The sequence below is a fragment of the Homalodisca vitripennis genome, chromosome 3 (genome assembly GCF_021130785.1).
Source record: "Homalodisca vitripennis isolate AUS2020 chromosome 3, UT_GWSS_2.1, whole genome shotgun sequence".
Lineage (NCBI taxonomy): Eukaryota > Metazoa > Arthropoda > Insecta > Hemiptera > Cicadellidae > Homalodisca > Homalodisca vitripennis.
Window position 1 is genome coordinate 194,475,317 of NC_060209.1, and position 17,281 is coordinate 194,492,597.

At 34.3% G+C, this 17,281-nt stretch overlaps 1 long non-coding RNA gene across 1 annotated transcript; it reads left to right on the forward strand.

Moving 5' to 3' along the window:
* Nucleotides 1–8,490: 8,490 nt before the first annotated feature.
* LOC124357961 lies at nt 8,491–14,032 on the forward strand. Its single transcript, XR_006922012.1, has 2 exons — nt 8,491–9,439; nt 13,723–14,032. It is a non-coding gene; the product is annotated as an uncharacterized LOC124357961 (long non-coding RNA).
* The last annotated feature ends 3,249 nt before the right edge of the window (nt 14,033–17,281 follow it).

A 17,281-nucleotide genomic window follows, 5' to 3' on the forward strand; every position in this document is an offset into this window, starting at 1 on the left:
CGTATATCGAACCTGAAATTACTGAAGAAGAAGTGATGAGTGAGAGTAGTCCCCCTATCCCATAGTTAATGCCATAAGAATTACAAAGTATGTAAACGACGAGTAACAGACACACATTTCATGTACTTTAACATTTGAATCCGTTCAACTTCCACACTTTGTGTATCTAAATTATGTGCGAATACCCATTGAACGGTACATGTTGCCTATCAAGCAGTGCTATAACTGCTTTCAATATAGCCATGTAGCTAAGTCCCCTTACAAATTTGAAAAAAAACATGCATAGACTGCGGAATGACGTTTCACAATGGTCGTGCTAAGAATATGAGAAACAAAAAACCAGTATGCAAAGGTGTCTATCCATAGAGAAGGTTTTTAAAGGCAAGTAAACACTTCCCAACAAATGGCCTGAAACATAATCCATACAACATCTAGAGGAAATCATATGCAGCCATAACAAACCAGGCTGCATTCTATAGTCAAACTCCTTCAGTTACCGGCAGAACTGTAAAAAGACTTCACTCTATATTGAGGCCATAGATTCCATGGTTAACTTCATCCCAGGCTTACCTGAAATAAATCAGAAAAAAATCAGAATTATTGATTGGGAAATTTCCCCTCAGCTAGCAAACATTTCAATACAGATTAATGATATAATAGATGACAAAATTTTAACGAAGAAAGATAATTCCCTGGAAGTTTTCGAACAGAGAGTTAACCAAACGATCAACTTAACTTATAGAGACCGAATCAAAATATTTATAGACGGGTCTAAAACAGGTGAAGGTAAAGGAACAGCAATTTTGATACCACAAATGAATGTGGAAAAGAAATATAAACGTTTGGTTGCATCGGTTTATACAGCTGAGCTTTTTGCTCTGTACATGTGCTCTCAGCTTATGAATAACCTCCTCAACTGTGACATATAATCTGCACTGATTCTCTTTCTGCCATGAAATCACTACAAAGTGCATGTGATAGCATAATAGAAGATAACATGTCCCTAGAAATAATAAAACGCTATGTAGACTCCAAGAACAGAATAACCTTTCACTGGACACCTAGTCATATGGGTTTGAAATATAATGAAATGGTTGACAAGCTCGCATAAGAGGCTGCGGTGAATGCAATATCTGTTCAAGACATGGCCCTTCCATTATCCGACCTCAAATCGTTCCAAAAGAGGAAAATACTTGAAGAAAAAACAACTTGTTGCTAAATACAACAAAGGCCAGGTGGTATAGGAGTATACAACCTATCAGTCCTTAAATTAAAGCTTAAATTGCACTGCGGGAGTGAATGAGACTGCGGATCATCTACTAATGAAATGTCCACAATTTGACTATGCAAGGAACTCATGTTTCCAACAAATTAGAAGAATACCGAATGACGATACCGCAGAAAAACTCAAACAAATTTTATCCAGTTTTGACATAACATTAAATAAGGCAATAAGTCGATTTCTGACAACCATAAAAAGAAATATTTAGCCTAATCAAGGAATAATGGTCAACGGCAATTGCAGATGAAATCAGTGCAAAACCTTTTTTAAAGTGAAAATTGACTACATGGTGTAATTCCAAGACAGCCGTAAAGCATTTATATAATATTAAAAAATAATATATTATAATCAACTGTTCAGTTTAAACATTGTTTTATGGTAGCATAAACATATTTCTATTAATATAACCACTATTTTCAATTTGTTTACATTTAGCCTAGTGTATACGTTCTCTTAGATGAAAAATTAGTTTTCACGCCGTTTTTAGGTTGCAGCGATTAGGTAAGTGCCTTAGAAATCTACTTAAAAGGCAACCTTAGAAAATGTCCTACAACTTAAGATAGTCCGAATTTGACTCTGAAGACTGCCTTTTAAGCAGTTGGCAAGAACTATGCTGGATGAAAGTTCGCGGGACTGTACGTTTGAGACCGTGGTCACTCAAGTTTGGTATAATATGCTATAAAGTAACATTGCGTAAATAATGCCGTTATTTCTAACCGAATAAAACTAAACTTGATGCTAAGTAACTATACATTGCTAAATAAGTTTGTAAGCTAGTTTAACCAATAAATGGTGTCAAAATAGCGGCCATTCGCATTTGTGCAAACTCTATCTGGGGCATTTCACAACACAAATAATGATTAAAACTTTTCCAAACAATTACAAGCAATTTTTATTCTTACACATTTTCTGACCACTCTAAGGTTTCAAGTTCAAGGCGGGCAGATGTTCAAAGGACTTAGAAAGAAACAATAACATTGATTTGTTATAAGTGAATATGTTTACAGCTAAAAATTTCAGATGGATTGTATTAAATCACGTCCTCAATTTTACATACAAATTTATATGGTAATCGAAATTTCTGTCTCATAAAGTTTTTAAATACTTAAATACGTTACAGCATATTAACACGGAAACCTTTTAGAGTCATCGTACCATCTGTCTTGTGCAAATTAAAATCGTAAACTAATTAATGCATCTATAGTTTGACATTTTGAAATGACAGCCACATGTGAAATAATATCCCTTACCTCCGATCAGTCCGGAGGGATATTTATAATTAAGATAAGTTTCACAGTTTGATAATAATCGTATCTTTCGCGATAAAATAAGGTCGCTCTCAAGAAGACACGGCTTCCGAACTCCTCTCCCCGACCCACAACCTCAAAACACCCCCCCCCCACACACACACACACACACACACACACTAAATACGCTGTAGATTTTACGATTTTTCTAATACATTTACAGTTTATTTAAATATAGCCTACTTAGCGGCTGGATAGATTTGTCACCAATCACCATTATTCTCGTGGATAAATATGTAAACAATAATATTGAAACAGTGAAATACAATCATTAAAAATGTTAATCTTCTGTTGTAACCACGCCACTACACTGCACGGAGTGACTTATTCTAGGCCTCTTATAGGTCGACAGTCCGTTGTTCTGCAAATGAACACTGATGAGTAAATTATTTTTAACAGTCAACATAGCTCACCCATAGTCGCTTCCCGCCCCCCCCCCCCCTAACATCAGGCAGGAAATCAATATTTCAGTGTCAAACTGTATACGGGGAAATAAATAGCTTACTAGTGCAGTATTAGATTTGCACTATATGTACTTTTCATATCTTAGTACCATAAGGATTTATTATGTTTAGTATATTGTATGTAATTGCGAGTAGTTTGTGTATTTGGTATTGGCAACAATGCTCAGAACCACCAATAAAGTTGCCTGCATTACGCGGGAAATAGTGATGACTATCGACTATTTTTAATCATCGATTAGTGGCTGATTGACTACCTTTAACCATCAAAGTCAAAGTCCAAAGTCAAAGTCTTTATTGCAACAAAAAACAAGTTGGTAACTCATACAGTTGACGTCAAGTTGCCCACAAGGCATTACAAAACAAATAATAGTTAATACTCTACTTATGTCTTTACAGGTACATCTTCACTTAGTGTTAAAATAGAGTTCAAGTAATGAAATCAATTCTTCATATAAAATTAAAACTAACAATTAACAAATGGGAGCATAGATAAAGCGGAGTACAACAATTAAAGTTAGTCAATATTTGATGGACAAAACTAATTAAGACTTAAAATTCCATTTAAGGTAATGCACAATGATAATATAAAGTAAAAACATACATTTAAAAGATCCTTTATATACACAGAATTTAAAATAGTTGATTAATATGTCAAATAAGGCAAGGTCATCAGTTTAATAAAAGTAGAAATTCCATTATATACAAAACATTCAAAATTGTTAAAACAGTTATATCACAGATAAGGCAAGGTCATCAATTAAAGCTAATGTCAATGGTTGAAAGATCTAAAAACTCATTTACACTGTAAAAAGGATTCCTCAGTAGCCAGCTGTACAGTTTTGTTTTAAAACATTTAAAATCAAATATCACAAGCATTTCTAGGAAGTTTGTTGAACATATTTAAGCCTACGTAAGAATAAGAGTTTTGTGTCTTGCTAAGCCTAACATGTGGTAAATTAAGTAAATCTCTGTATCTGGTGTTGTAGTTGTGAATGTCACTCCTAAACAAGGAAGAATCAATCCTCAACTTAACTCTAACTAGACAATGAAATATGTACAAATTAAAAACTGTGGGTATTTGTTCACATTTATAAACAATGGTCTACAGTGAGCTCTATAATTTAGAGTAAGTAAATTTATTCTGATTGCATTTTTTTGGAGTAACAGAATGTTTTTTGTACTGGTACTACAAACCCCAGAGCAGTATACCATAAGAGATTATACAATGAAAAAAGGAAAAATAGGCCATTCTTAAATATATTTTTGGGATACACTTTTTCAAATTACGCAAAAGATATATTACTCTAGAAAGCCTGCTACACAACACCCTGAATGTGAGGAACCCATGAGAGTTTTGAATCAATGTTGATTCCTAATAGCTTGACATTATTGCTAAAGCTTATATCTAGTGATCCAAGTTCTAGAGAGCTAAGAGTGAAAAGAACAGATTGCGTTTTATTACCATTTAACAAAAGGCCATTATTATCAAACCAGTTTTCACATTCCTTAAGACTGTTGTCAATTTGGTTAAAAAGAGTACTTACATTAGAATTACTACAAAACAATGTTGTATCGTCAGCATACATAATTGACTTACATATAGAAATGTTTTTTGGGAGGTCGTTTATCATGACTAGAAAGAGAAAAGGGCCAAGGACCGAGCCCTGTGGTACTCCACTCTCTACCCCTGCCACCTCAGAAAGTTTGTTTCCAAAGCTAACTTGCTGAGTGCGATTTTTAAGGTAGCTACGAAATAAGTTAAGCTCGGCACCATCAACGCCATAATGTTCTAGCTTCATGAGAAGAATTGTCATGCGGAACGCAATCGAAAGCCTTTGTCAGAATCACACATGGTGGCGACCGTACCCGCGCGATTTTCAAATCCACCAAGGACGGGCCTCCACCAGACCCCCGACCGCATCCACTGTCGACAAGCCACCCCTGAAGCCAAATTGAGATTCTGAAAACAATCGGTTAGACTCAAAATAGTGACTAACCTGGTGTATCACCACTTTTCTCAATAATTTTGGAGAAAACAGGCACCACAGAGATCGGTCGATAACTGGAAGGACTAGACGGGTCACCTTTCTTAAAAATGGGGACAACTCTGGATAACTTAAGTACATCGGGGAATAATCCCTTATCTAGACACTCGTTTATACAGACTGTCAAAGGCTGTACTATTACTAACAGTACTTTTTTTACAAGATCACAGCTGATATCAAAGATATCTCTACACTTGCTAGGCTTAAGATTTTTTACTATTTTTATCACATCATCATAAGACACTTTCTTTAGCTTGAAATTAGCTGAAACAGTTCGAGGCATATTTTGTAGGTAGAGCATAGCAGTTGTAACAGATGAACCAGTGGAGCTGCGGATCTCTTCCACCGAAGACGCAAAGAAATTGCTGAAGATCTCAGGAGTTAGCTGGTCGACTTCAGGCGACATTGGCTTTCTTCTTTCTTCTCTGTAGAGAATTGGATATTAATTCCCAAGCTCTTTTACACTGATTTGGAGCAGCAGCGATAGAAATCTGCGTTTGCCTTAAACTTTGTCTGAAGAACACATTTTTTATAGTCATTCTTCGCATTGAGATACGAACGTCTTGTAGCTTCAATGTAAATATTGTAACGTTTGGGCCCATAAGTAGATGTCATAGCACATTTCAACATGTCTTTTCTTCATAAAGAGGTCAACCGTATACCAATTGTTTAGGAACCGATTTCTTATGCGTATGACCACTGAATATTAACAGTCTTAACAGGAAAACATTTGTCCATTTTTTCTATGAATAAGTAGAAAAAATATCAAACTTACTGAAATTTTGCTGAAATTCTTCCTCCCAGTTTTATGCCTCCAAGAGACTGTTCAAAAATTTCAAGGTTATGGTTATTAAAATTTCTCAACAAACGCACATTCTGCGCACTGGTGCAGGAGTCAGGCAAGAGTACAGTAGTCAAAAGAGCACTGTGATCTGATAGTGGTGGGTAAAAGCACCACTGTTTTAATTGTTAGCTTTGGCAAATTTGAAAAAACATTGTCAATACATGCTGTACCTCTTGTAGGTTCGAGGTTAAGGCAGTAACAGTTGTGCGAACGAAGCATATCCAAAAACTGTAACGAAAAGTTTCGAGGTAACCTTATATCAATGTTCAAGTCCCCGCACACAATAATTGGTAGGCTATAACAATCTAGTAAATGGATCATTAGCCTATCCAGTCCTTCAAGGAATGATTCATGGTTTCCATCAGGAACACGATAAAGAGAGACTAAGGAGGACTTCTAAGTTATCCAACCTTACCTTTGCACACACAATCTCAAGGCCACTTTCCTGGCACATGTGCTAACGTCTATTTTTGGAAACTGACACCTTCTTTAACATACACTGCAACACCACCTCTTGACTTAGTGTTCCGACAGTACAATTTGTTGCACACAAATAGCCATTTATATTGATGCAGTTCTTATTATCTCATTTAACCAGTGTTCACAAACGCAAAAGACAGAACAACCATTTTGTGAAAGTAAAATTTCGACTTCAAACTGTTTATCCGCAAGAGATTGAGCATTGACCGACAATATTTTACAACGTCTAGATACATTATTTAAACTATCAATAGGCCCAGTCAGATCACTACTATACGAATCATCTACATCACACGACACGGGTAATCTTATGTTGGGTTCTTTTCCAAGGAGGTCTTGGGCAAAAAAGACTCATCGCCAACTGGTCTTCGAGGAACTCGAAACATTTTGACAAGGACACCATCTGGCCAAGTGTCAGCTTCCAGTGCAATATCAATTTTGTTTTCTGGCACACACACTTTAAAAGATCTGTAAGAGTCATACTTAGTTTTTCCATTCTTCACATTCAATTTCACACTCAAATATATCTTTCAGATAGGACGAAAGATCCTCTTTACCTACTTCTACGGAAAGCCGAGACACAAAGAGCCATTTTTTTACAAGGCACAGTTTTAATTAAGCAGTCAGATTCTTTTACCAATTATAGGCCTAGGCCTATTAGACACATTCGACCTAGGCCTATTTGATACATTAGGCCTGGGCCCACTCTTGTCCACAATGGTAGAACTTAGTTTATTTGGTTCATTTCTTTTGGCAGAAGAAACACGTCCTTTCCTACTAACAAGGAGTAAAACTATCCTTAACATTGGCTTTGGTGGCAGCAGCAAAATCTTTGTTGGATAATAAAGCGTCCTTATAACTAATGCTGGACTGAGATTTCTCATTGCTGTCCTGTGTGGATGTTTTCTTATCGTTCTGTTTAAAAGGTTCACAGTCACTTAGGTTAGGATCTTTTGAGGTTAGGACATGGCCGTTGTCAGATTTGCCAAAATTGTCGTTGCAGAATAATGAAAGTGAGTCCAACTTACCGTTTAATGAAACGTTGTCTTCTACCACTCCTTTTACGATATGTAAAAAGTTTGTTCAACCGCGATACGTAAACTCAACAAATCTTCTACGTCAACACTCTTACGAATGATGGAGCTAACCTTACTTTGAGCAGGGCTTACAATACCACACAACTACGTTTTCCAGCTCTGATATTTTTGAGTATTGAGTAGTAGACTAGCATTTCGTATATTCGGATCTAAGATAACTTTAGTCTCTGTTGTCGCTAATAAAACAACTTGTCAGCGGGTTTGGTACAAAAGGCACCTTAAAGGGTTCAGAGTTAAAATTGTTTATAGGTATTCCATTGTTAAGGAGTATGTCTTAAAATCAATTTCGATTGGCGCCATATGAAGGTAGGCATGCCTTTTTAAAATAACAATATCTCTCAGGCCTAAGTGCATTAAACAAAAGTTTATTTGCTAAAGCCTAGGGTTCCAATGATATGTCATGTACTATAGAAAATGTAGTAGTTTACACATAACGTAGCTATGGTCGGAAGGTCGATTCAATTGAATTTTGAGTTTAGCTCTAGTTCGCCTTCATTTTACTGTAGACTTTTTTATCTCTATTTAAATTCAATTTACTAAATAGTTTACTACAAAATTCCTGTTTGTAGTATTTAGTAAACTAACAGAAAATTGAACAGGCATTGTATTCTGTATGCCTTCTAAACTGGATCAGAACCATTGTAAAGGATTAAGGGGATAACTCAAATACAAGTACTTGCCCCACATCTTTGTAAAACACATAGTAATTTGTAATATACTATAATTATGACGTTTGTAATGTGATTACTAGAACATAAACAAGTCACTAATTTTACATCTTCTAATCACAGATGACTAGACGTTAGTTTACTAAATTTAATAGCCGTTTCTGTATTAATTATGAACTAGTAAAATACTGCTTTGTGAATGAAAGTTAGACAACATGAATACCAGTCGTTCAACTAAACTAGTCAAATCAATCGACTAGTCGACTACTTTGGGCACTAGTCGAATATACAACTAATCGAATAGTGTGTCGTCGTCGTCGTCGTCACAGTGTAGGCTATACCATAGCCAAATATAAATTACCCAGCATTATATCAAATTATTCAGCTGAATTATACGCCATTTACAAAAGTATATTATATTAAAAAAAAAAGCATAATGGTTGCCTTGCCACTTGTCACGTAGTTGTTTGTTGGTGAGCCATTGTGCCGTCTATTGTAAAACGCGTAGCAAATTTTTAATTTGTGATACCGTACTACTGATCGTGAGTAATAGTTACTTAGGTCTAAGAGAATATTAGCCTTGTATTATTTTAGTATTCTGGAATTTAAATCAATGATGTCTACGAGAGATGAAAATCCATCAGTTGAGACCGATACTGACAAAATAACCGACTCGTGTAATTCACAGAATATTGAAAGAAAAGAGTTGAAGAATATTAAAGTTGAAAACGATAAAGACAATTTTTCAGCAGAACAGGAAAAGCTAGAATCGCAAATACCACCAAAACCGATATCTGAGCAAGTAAGTCACAGACTCGCTTTAGTGGAAGTAGGGCCAGGCAGATATAAAATGATTCGCTGTCAGAAGAAAAGGTTGCCTAGAGCCCTAGCTGATACCCAAAAGAAATATGGAATTTCAAACATGAATAAAGGAGGGGTTGTAAAGATATGGGAAGACCTTCCACATGCAGTTGATACATGTAACGCTATAAAAGACTTGTTCAGAAAACACACAAATATAAAAGTCATAGGAGACAAACAAATAATTGAATGGAAAGGTGATGTACAGGAACTACATGGTATAATAGAAGCATATTTAAATAAAAAAGGAGGAGGTATGCGTGTAGCATTAGCAATGCTGGGCCAGACGTCAATAACTGACTATTTTCCAAGGAATGGAGCTACTTCCACTTCTAAACAAATAAATTGATAGAAGAGACATAAGTGTACAGTAGCAGTATTTGATAGGCAGGTAGGTGTAAGTATACGTTATCAAAAACTGTTTTCGTAGGTGGTAGATGATTTTAACTTTAGAATTAATTATTGGATGCAAATTTCACATTTGGAAACTATTTTTGCATAGTAGCAACATTAGATGCTAGAATATATTAACCCTTTGAGTACCAACGGCCGAGTAATCCGCCGTCCCGTATCTGAGTGAGAAGTGCCAACGGCCAAGTAATCCGCAGTCCCGTATTTGAGCGAGAAGTGCCAACGGCCAATTAATCCGCAGTCCCGTATTTGAGCGAGAAGTGCCAACGGCCGAGTAATCCGCCGTCCGCAATTTTTGTTTGTTATTAAAATGATATTTACCACTGTTGATACTTATATCGTAATATTGTGTTTTGTGTAATATCGTAATATTGTGTTCAATTAAAAAAAAATGTTATAGCGTATACATGTACGCATAATGTCGACAGGTTAATGTTTTCAAGGAAAAGATCCTCTTACATCTGCCGAAAGTGTAAAAGGGCAGTACACACATTGGTACTTTGGGATTATACCGACCACACACAGACATGAATCGTTATTTGACATTTTGCTTCTACTGATTACTAGATTAGCTTAGAACAATATTTCGTCAATATAAAACAGGAATTGTCTCATCGCAAACCCATCCCCATCCTCAGACAGAGGTCAAAGTCGAGCGGTCTAGTAGATAAACGGCAGAGTCTCGCCGCCCGTTCAGCTGGTGCGTCGCTTTGTTGTACTTCCGTGTTTTACCCCTACATTTCTCTAAACACAAAAATTCAACAAAAACATTAAACAAATAAACATTACCAAACAAAAACTAAACTCTTTATTGAAAAAACACACAAAACTTGTTTTTTATTCTTGATAACATTCCGCCACCCAAAATGCGAGTGCCTCTGGCCGAAGCCCGCGCTGATGTCAACAAAAGAAAAACATCCCTCGAGATAGTACCTATCAGTAAAATATCAAATTCTAGAGGGGCTGATCATAAATATAAATTGAATTGTAATGGAAAGGCAATTAAGTACCGTGCAAAAAACTTAAATAATTATGTGATGCCGCGCGGCCTGCCGTAATCGGGATTCTCGAGAAAGATGAGATAACAGCGACAACAATACCGATCACAATACCTGGAAATGATTGTTGATTGATGGAATGTTAGTTCTGTTACTCAACTACATCGTTTTATAACGTTCTAAGTTCATTGAAAAAGTTTAAGCGTTTGGGGCATATAACGGAATCTTACCCCATTAACAATTGATAATCGTTGAAAGTTTGTAATTTTGTAATTAAAGAGTTTTTTTTTTCGTTCTATCATGTTTGTTTCTATAAATTTATATTTTTGTATTCTTCATACTGGTGTGGTCTGTATAATCCCAAAGTACCCACACATTCTGCTTCCCGAAACATACTTGTTAGGTACTTGCCCAAACGGACATTTTGTATATATGTAATTATTTTATTTTGTAAAAAGTGAATTGGTTCTTTTTTTGTTTTATAAAAAACATATTATTTAAGTTTTTTTGCAACTAGAACCTTGAATTTAATTGTTACGCCATAGAAACAAAAGCTTTTGAAAAAGTACTGTATCGTATTTTTTTTTTTTTTTTTAAGTGACGTAAATATGTTATTTGTGGATCAAATGTAATTAAACTTGGACAGTGTGTGCACAACCATAGGAGCATCACTAAAAACAAATGAAAATTGGCCTACAAATTTTTTTTGTAATTGATATCTACCTTAAACTTAAAAAAAAGAAAAAAAAATCATGTAAAAGTATATATACATATACTAAAAAAATATATATTTTGTAATGCATGACCTTATATTTTGTGTTTGAATGTTCAAATATAGTGTATTTTGAACTGTTTAAAAAAAGTTTCACAAAGATCTGTTCATAAATAAGAGAGCTGTAAACGTTTTCCTAAACTTCTACATTTTTGACAAATATGCCCTGGCATTTCTTGAATAACCAACAGTATAGAGGCCTGGCACTTTTCGTATGCAACATCAAAATAAGCCTGGCACTCAAAGGGTTAACATGTGATGAGCTAAATCAAATATTTTTAAAAGCCTCCGTTTCATTTGGCTTTTACTATGGAAACTCAGTTGGATGAATACTGAAAACTGGCAACTGATATTTTATTTCATACTGATTGATTGAGTGTAAAGGTAAGTAAAAATACTTTTTTCAAATGGAGTATGTAGAATAAAGATACATAATAAGGTTGAAGCACTTATTTACTTTTATATCTATAAACGAGAAAATGTATGTGGTTCCACATGGTTGTTTAGCAGTTACCGTATTCGTTGCATAAAGAAAAAAAAATTGTTGTAGCGGAAGAAACATTCTATCAGTTAGAATTTTACGCTGCAGATTGTCATTACCGACCCATTTTTTAAATAAAAACCTATCTATCTCTTTCTGACACAACGGCAGAGTTTGTTCTGACCATTTTCGCATTGTGTAGGCTAGTCGAGTTTGTGCTGAATGTTGAAATGTTATTTTGATTTGTGTATTATCATCTTGTGAAAGTATATGTTATTAATTAGTGTTATAATATAATATATGTAAGACTATGTTATAGTCTTGTGTTGATTGGTGTAGATTTATTTGTCTGGAAAACTATTGTTCTGTTGAAACAATTGCTATCCCTTGTTTGCCTGAAACTGTAACATTAATTTAGCTTCAGAGCAAGAATATAGTGAGTACAAAAGCTTGGGGGACTGATATTTTCCCGTAGTGGACAGAAAGTAAGTCAAGTGCAGTAGTCAACCGCTCATAATCGTTTGCCAAAAAACTAATAGAAAAAAATTGAAATTTTGGGGGATCTGGACCCCATGGCCCCCATTGGTGACTACGTCCTTACTTCAGAGTAGTAACCGAGGCATACTTCAAAAATTTACCTAAATCTTGCGTAATATTTTGTAGTACTTTGTGGCCCATAATTATAATCATTATTAATGCAATTTATGGTCTAACACAATGTTACATGTAAAATTCTAAAAATGTATTTATAGTGTATAACTCTAAAACAGGTATAACTCTATTACCTGTATTAAGGGGGTTTTCAGGAAAATTTTGGTCATGTCTTGTTTTCATGAAATTTTAGTATGTGTTTAATTTTCTTTTCATATCAATAATATTATATGTTCTTGACTATATTGTGGTCTAACATAATATTAGATGTACAAAAATCTTAAACATACTTCGTAATTTATTTTCATGGTACAAACTACTACTTTATCTATACAAAATCTGTTCAATGTATAGGAATTTAAATATATTTTATTAACACTCGTTATTTTTGAAGTATAAACATTTATGTTTGCATTTCCTTTAAGCCAAAGTGTTATAGATAAGGAAGTATTCATAAGTATATAAGTATTCATTAATGCTAATACAATACTGTAAAGCAAAAGAACAGATTTAAAAGATTCATTCAGTTACTTTTTACAAAAATGTTGAATTCATGGTACAATTTTTTGTTTAATTATAACTTTATTACTCTTTGGGGTTAAAATAGTATTTCCTAACAGTTCTTTTGAGTTCAAAACAAACTTTATTTGTATTTTATAACGACTGTAACAAATAAAATATGATATGTTGTTGTGATTATACTACAAATTAGGTCACTCTTGGGAATCTATACAAACAAATTGCGATAAATACAAATTTACCTCTATTAAAATATATTATGTATGTATTATTCCTAATAAAATTCTATACGTATCCTCTATTTTGGATTTTGTTACAAATCTTTTTTACTACTTGTGAGTGTCCAAAGTTAGAATTTTTATCAAAAACTTTATGCCTCTTTCCATTCTTTACATGAAAAATAAATCAAGAAGAAAATTATCTCAAGTGATATTTATCACTCCTAATAGAGTATTTCTTTCAAAAATAATTATATGCATAACAATTAAGGTAATTTTATTAAGTTATTTTAAGATTTTCAACGTGAGGGCGTGCAAACTGTCTGAAATGGAAACCAATTAAGGAAGTCTGCATGGTTACAGCATTAGGGTTAAAAATGAGTGATTTTTCTAAGTAACTGTTTTTACTTATTGAATTATACGATTACTTTGTGCGATAATGATGTTACTTTTAATTTTAAAACTAAAAACATGACCTTTAGTGTAAAAGGTGTAGTGCAGTGACATAGCGCACGATGTCATATTGGATGCTGTCTTACGCCTTCTTACCTTTTAGGCTTACTGTTATTATTTTATATACTGCTCTGTATAATAGGCTGTAGACTAAATAAAGTATTTTTTCAGGTAATAATAGGAAGTTGCTTGCACGAAGATTATATAAGACAAGTTACTGGAAGATGCTTACAACGACCTTGATATCCCCTTGAAAAAATTGCAGAATCCATTACTCCTGTGACTGTGCAACTGCGGAAGATTTTACTGTGCCTTTTGGAAGCTTTGATGGAACTTGTGCTCAGAAGTATGTATGGAACCATTAGCTAGTGTTGGACCTGGACCTCACAGAACTCTTGACTCTAGATACTATATTTTGCTACTTGTGTGTTATTTATAAAACTTTTTAATTAAAACAACTTTGTTCATTTTAACATTAAAAGAGAGGAATTAATTTATTGCCCTAAAATGTACAAAGTATAAAAATCAAAAGATTGGAAGTACAGTTATTGTATATTGCATAATAACTAGGGGTAAAAAGTAACTTACAATTAAATAGCACTACTGAACCACCTATGTACCTCATATGGAGATTCATGTTAATCATATTTACACTTAGTGTAAAGGTGCATAGTTGCATGGGGCTGAAAGTGTTATAAAGCACTACTAGACTAATAAAGTACAATACTCAGCCCCACATGGAGATTCATGTTAATCATATTTACACTTAGTGTAGAGGAGCATAGATGTCTCGGGCTGAAAATCTTAAATTTATAAAAATTTTCTAGGGTCGGTTTCAGGGTTTGGTTAATTGAGCTGACGAAAAAAAAATGTCTTTCACAAGCTTGCGCATTAAGTAAAATGGGGTCCATTTTTGTTCAAATTTAAAATTAATAATACAATATTTTCATAATATTAAATATTATGCAAGTATGCCTATTGCTCAGATGCATCTGAAACTTCACACCAAATTGTAGTGGGAAAGTGGTCATGACAGATTTTAATTTTGAGGATTTTAAGGAGGTATTGAGTATAATTAGAGATTTTAAACCCAATGAATCTGCTGGTCATGACAGAATTCCAGTGTTAGTGGTTAACACATTCGAGTCTACGCTCGAGCCAGACGCGAGCGCCATTGTTTAAACCCCCGGCCGGCGCTCGAGCGTGACTCGAGCACAGCTTTGCCGATTGATATACGGAGTTGCTCGAGTGATATTCGAGTGCCGTCTGCTGCATTAGAAAGCCAGCTTTAATGGTTAGTTCAGAAAAATTCCGCTAGGCGCTACTACGTCATACCCGCTTGAAGTTTTTGTTTATCCACTGACGTGGCCTGGCGCGTCGTCAGTCTGTCTACGACAACAATAATTTTTTTATCATTTCAAATTTTTTTGGCAATTAAAATAATTATTTGTAAATATGTATATAGTAAATGCCTTTAAAAAAATTGAAATTACTTGTTTTATTTATTCAAAAGTTAGTTTTCAAGTAGCACAAGACATGCAGGAGTTTTTATTTTTCTTAAAAAAATGTAAGTTTTGAAATTTAAAAAAAAATTAATTAGATTTTATAGGAATACAGTTTTACATATCATTTTTAAAGAGAAAAGATAGAACTTTCAAGAAAATACAATATCTTATACATAATATTTAACAGTTTTCTAAAAAAAGAATCTGAAAACCAATTAATTTATGCAGACCGGGTTATAAAAACAGCAAATAGCGAGCCAGACTCCAATGTGTTAAAGTGTGTGCTGATGAAATTGTAAAGCCTCTGACTCGTATTCTCAACTACTCCTTCAGGATTCATTCCAGTGCTTAAGAAAGGTCAGGACACATTGATGGACAACTATTGCCCAATATCTATTTTTTTTTTTTTTTTTTTTTTTTTTCAAAAAGTATAGAAAAAGTAGTCTACAACCAAACTTTTACAAGCTAACAATATTAAATTCCATACAATTTGGCTTTAGACCTAATAATTCAGCATTAATACAATTTCTTGGGAAAAACCCAAGGAAATATACTCTAAGAGGGAAAGGTGGTTGCATGTTTTTTTATCTTAGCAAAACATTTGATATTTTAAAAAGAAAACTTCAAATTTAGTATACGCAGCCGGTGTTAAAATTGGTTAGCAAATGATATACATAACAGATTCCAGTTTGTACAGAGAAATCACACAATCAAAACAAAAGCTATCTCAGAGTTTTATTCAGATATCAACAATATAAAGGCTGCAGAACCTAAGGGTTCCATCCTAAGCCCTCTCTTGTTTCTTGTCTTTGTTAACGATATTACTAAACATGCTCTCAGTGAAAAATTAATTGTTTATACTGATGACGCAACTATAATAAATATTAATAGGTCTCCCTCACTGTTGAAATTGACACATAGCCTTTGTGAAATGAAAAATGTTTTTATTGAACACAAAGATTCAAATGGCGAGGTTAGGACTATTATGTCCTCTCTTACACCTAACCATAACAGTCTTTATCTTGGTTAACAGATTTTTAGTTATTTCCAAAATATTAACATGATAGTATATCCTTTAACCCTTTCCGCTCGTATGTCGGACATCGTCCGACATTGCTATTTTGCCGTTCCGCTCGTATGTCGGACGCCATCCGACATTGCAGTGACGTCAGCTTTTCTTTATTTTTAGGCGGCCTACGATGTTTCCGATTGGTGCTGCGATCGCACGGCATTCTCAGGAACTAATAAATGACAGCTGAACTACGATTGGTCGGCTGCTGATTTATTTTGCTTTGTCATTGTAGTTACGTTTCCTAACCAATTTTCAGACGCGTTCGCATTAGTGACTCGATATGTCGTTACCAAGTACCTCTTTTCTTTCTGATTCAGAAGTTATTGCTGAATTACTTAATTAAGGCAAGGATAATCAAATAAACATACAAAAGCCAACAGTTATCTGTCAGTATAACAAATATATGGGTGGCTAGCAGACCACTATATTGCTTCCTACAAATTTCCCCGTAAATCTCTGAAGTAGTGGAGAAAGCTATTTTTCTGGATGTTGGAAGTGGGAATAGTAAATAGCTTTCTCTTGTTCAACACGAATAAACAAAACCATGGAGAAAAAACAATTCAACACAGGAATTTCAGAGAAATCCTTATCACTGAACTTGTAGGCCATGTCCGTAACCCTATGAGTTTGAAGCGGGGTCGTCCTTCATCAGTAGAAAAAGAAGAAAGGCTAAACAAACAACCTCACTTTCTTGCAGCTCATCCAACAAAAAAAACTAAAGACTGTGCTGTTTGTAGCAATAGAAAGGTGCCAGGAGGAAGAAAGGAAACACTTTACTATTGTAAAACCTGTTCAAAAAATCCTGGTCTTCATCCTGCAGAGTGTTCTGAACGATACCATACCATGCTAAAATATAAAACTTATTAGTGTAATTATCAAATTTTATATCTCTAAAATATAAATTAGAAATAAAATAAAATTATTATACAATATAATAATGTATGTACTTTATTGACTTCCAGTTTGCTAAAAATGGGTTTTTACTGAAAATATGCTAAAATAAATACGAGCTGAGGGGGCAGACTAGTGAAAAAAATCCGAGTGGAAAGGGTTAAAGACCAAACATTTTAAGCTGAAAACAATCAAATCTGTGATAACTCCATGACTATAATTCTGGACGATACTGAACTAGAGGAAGCTAATGATACAACAT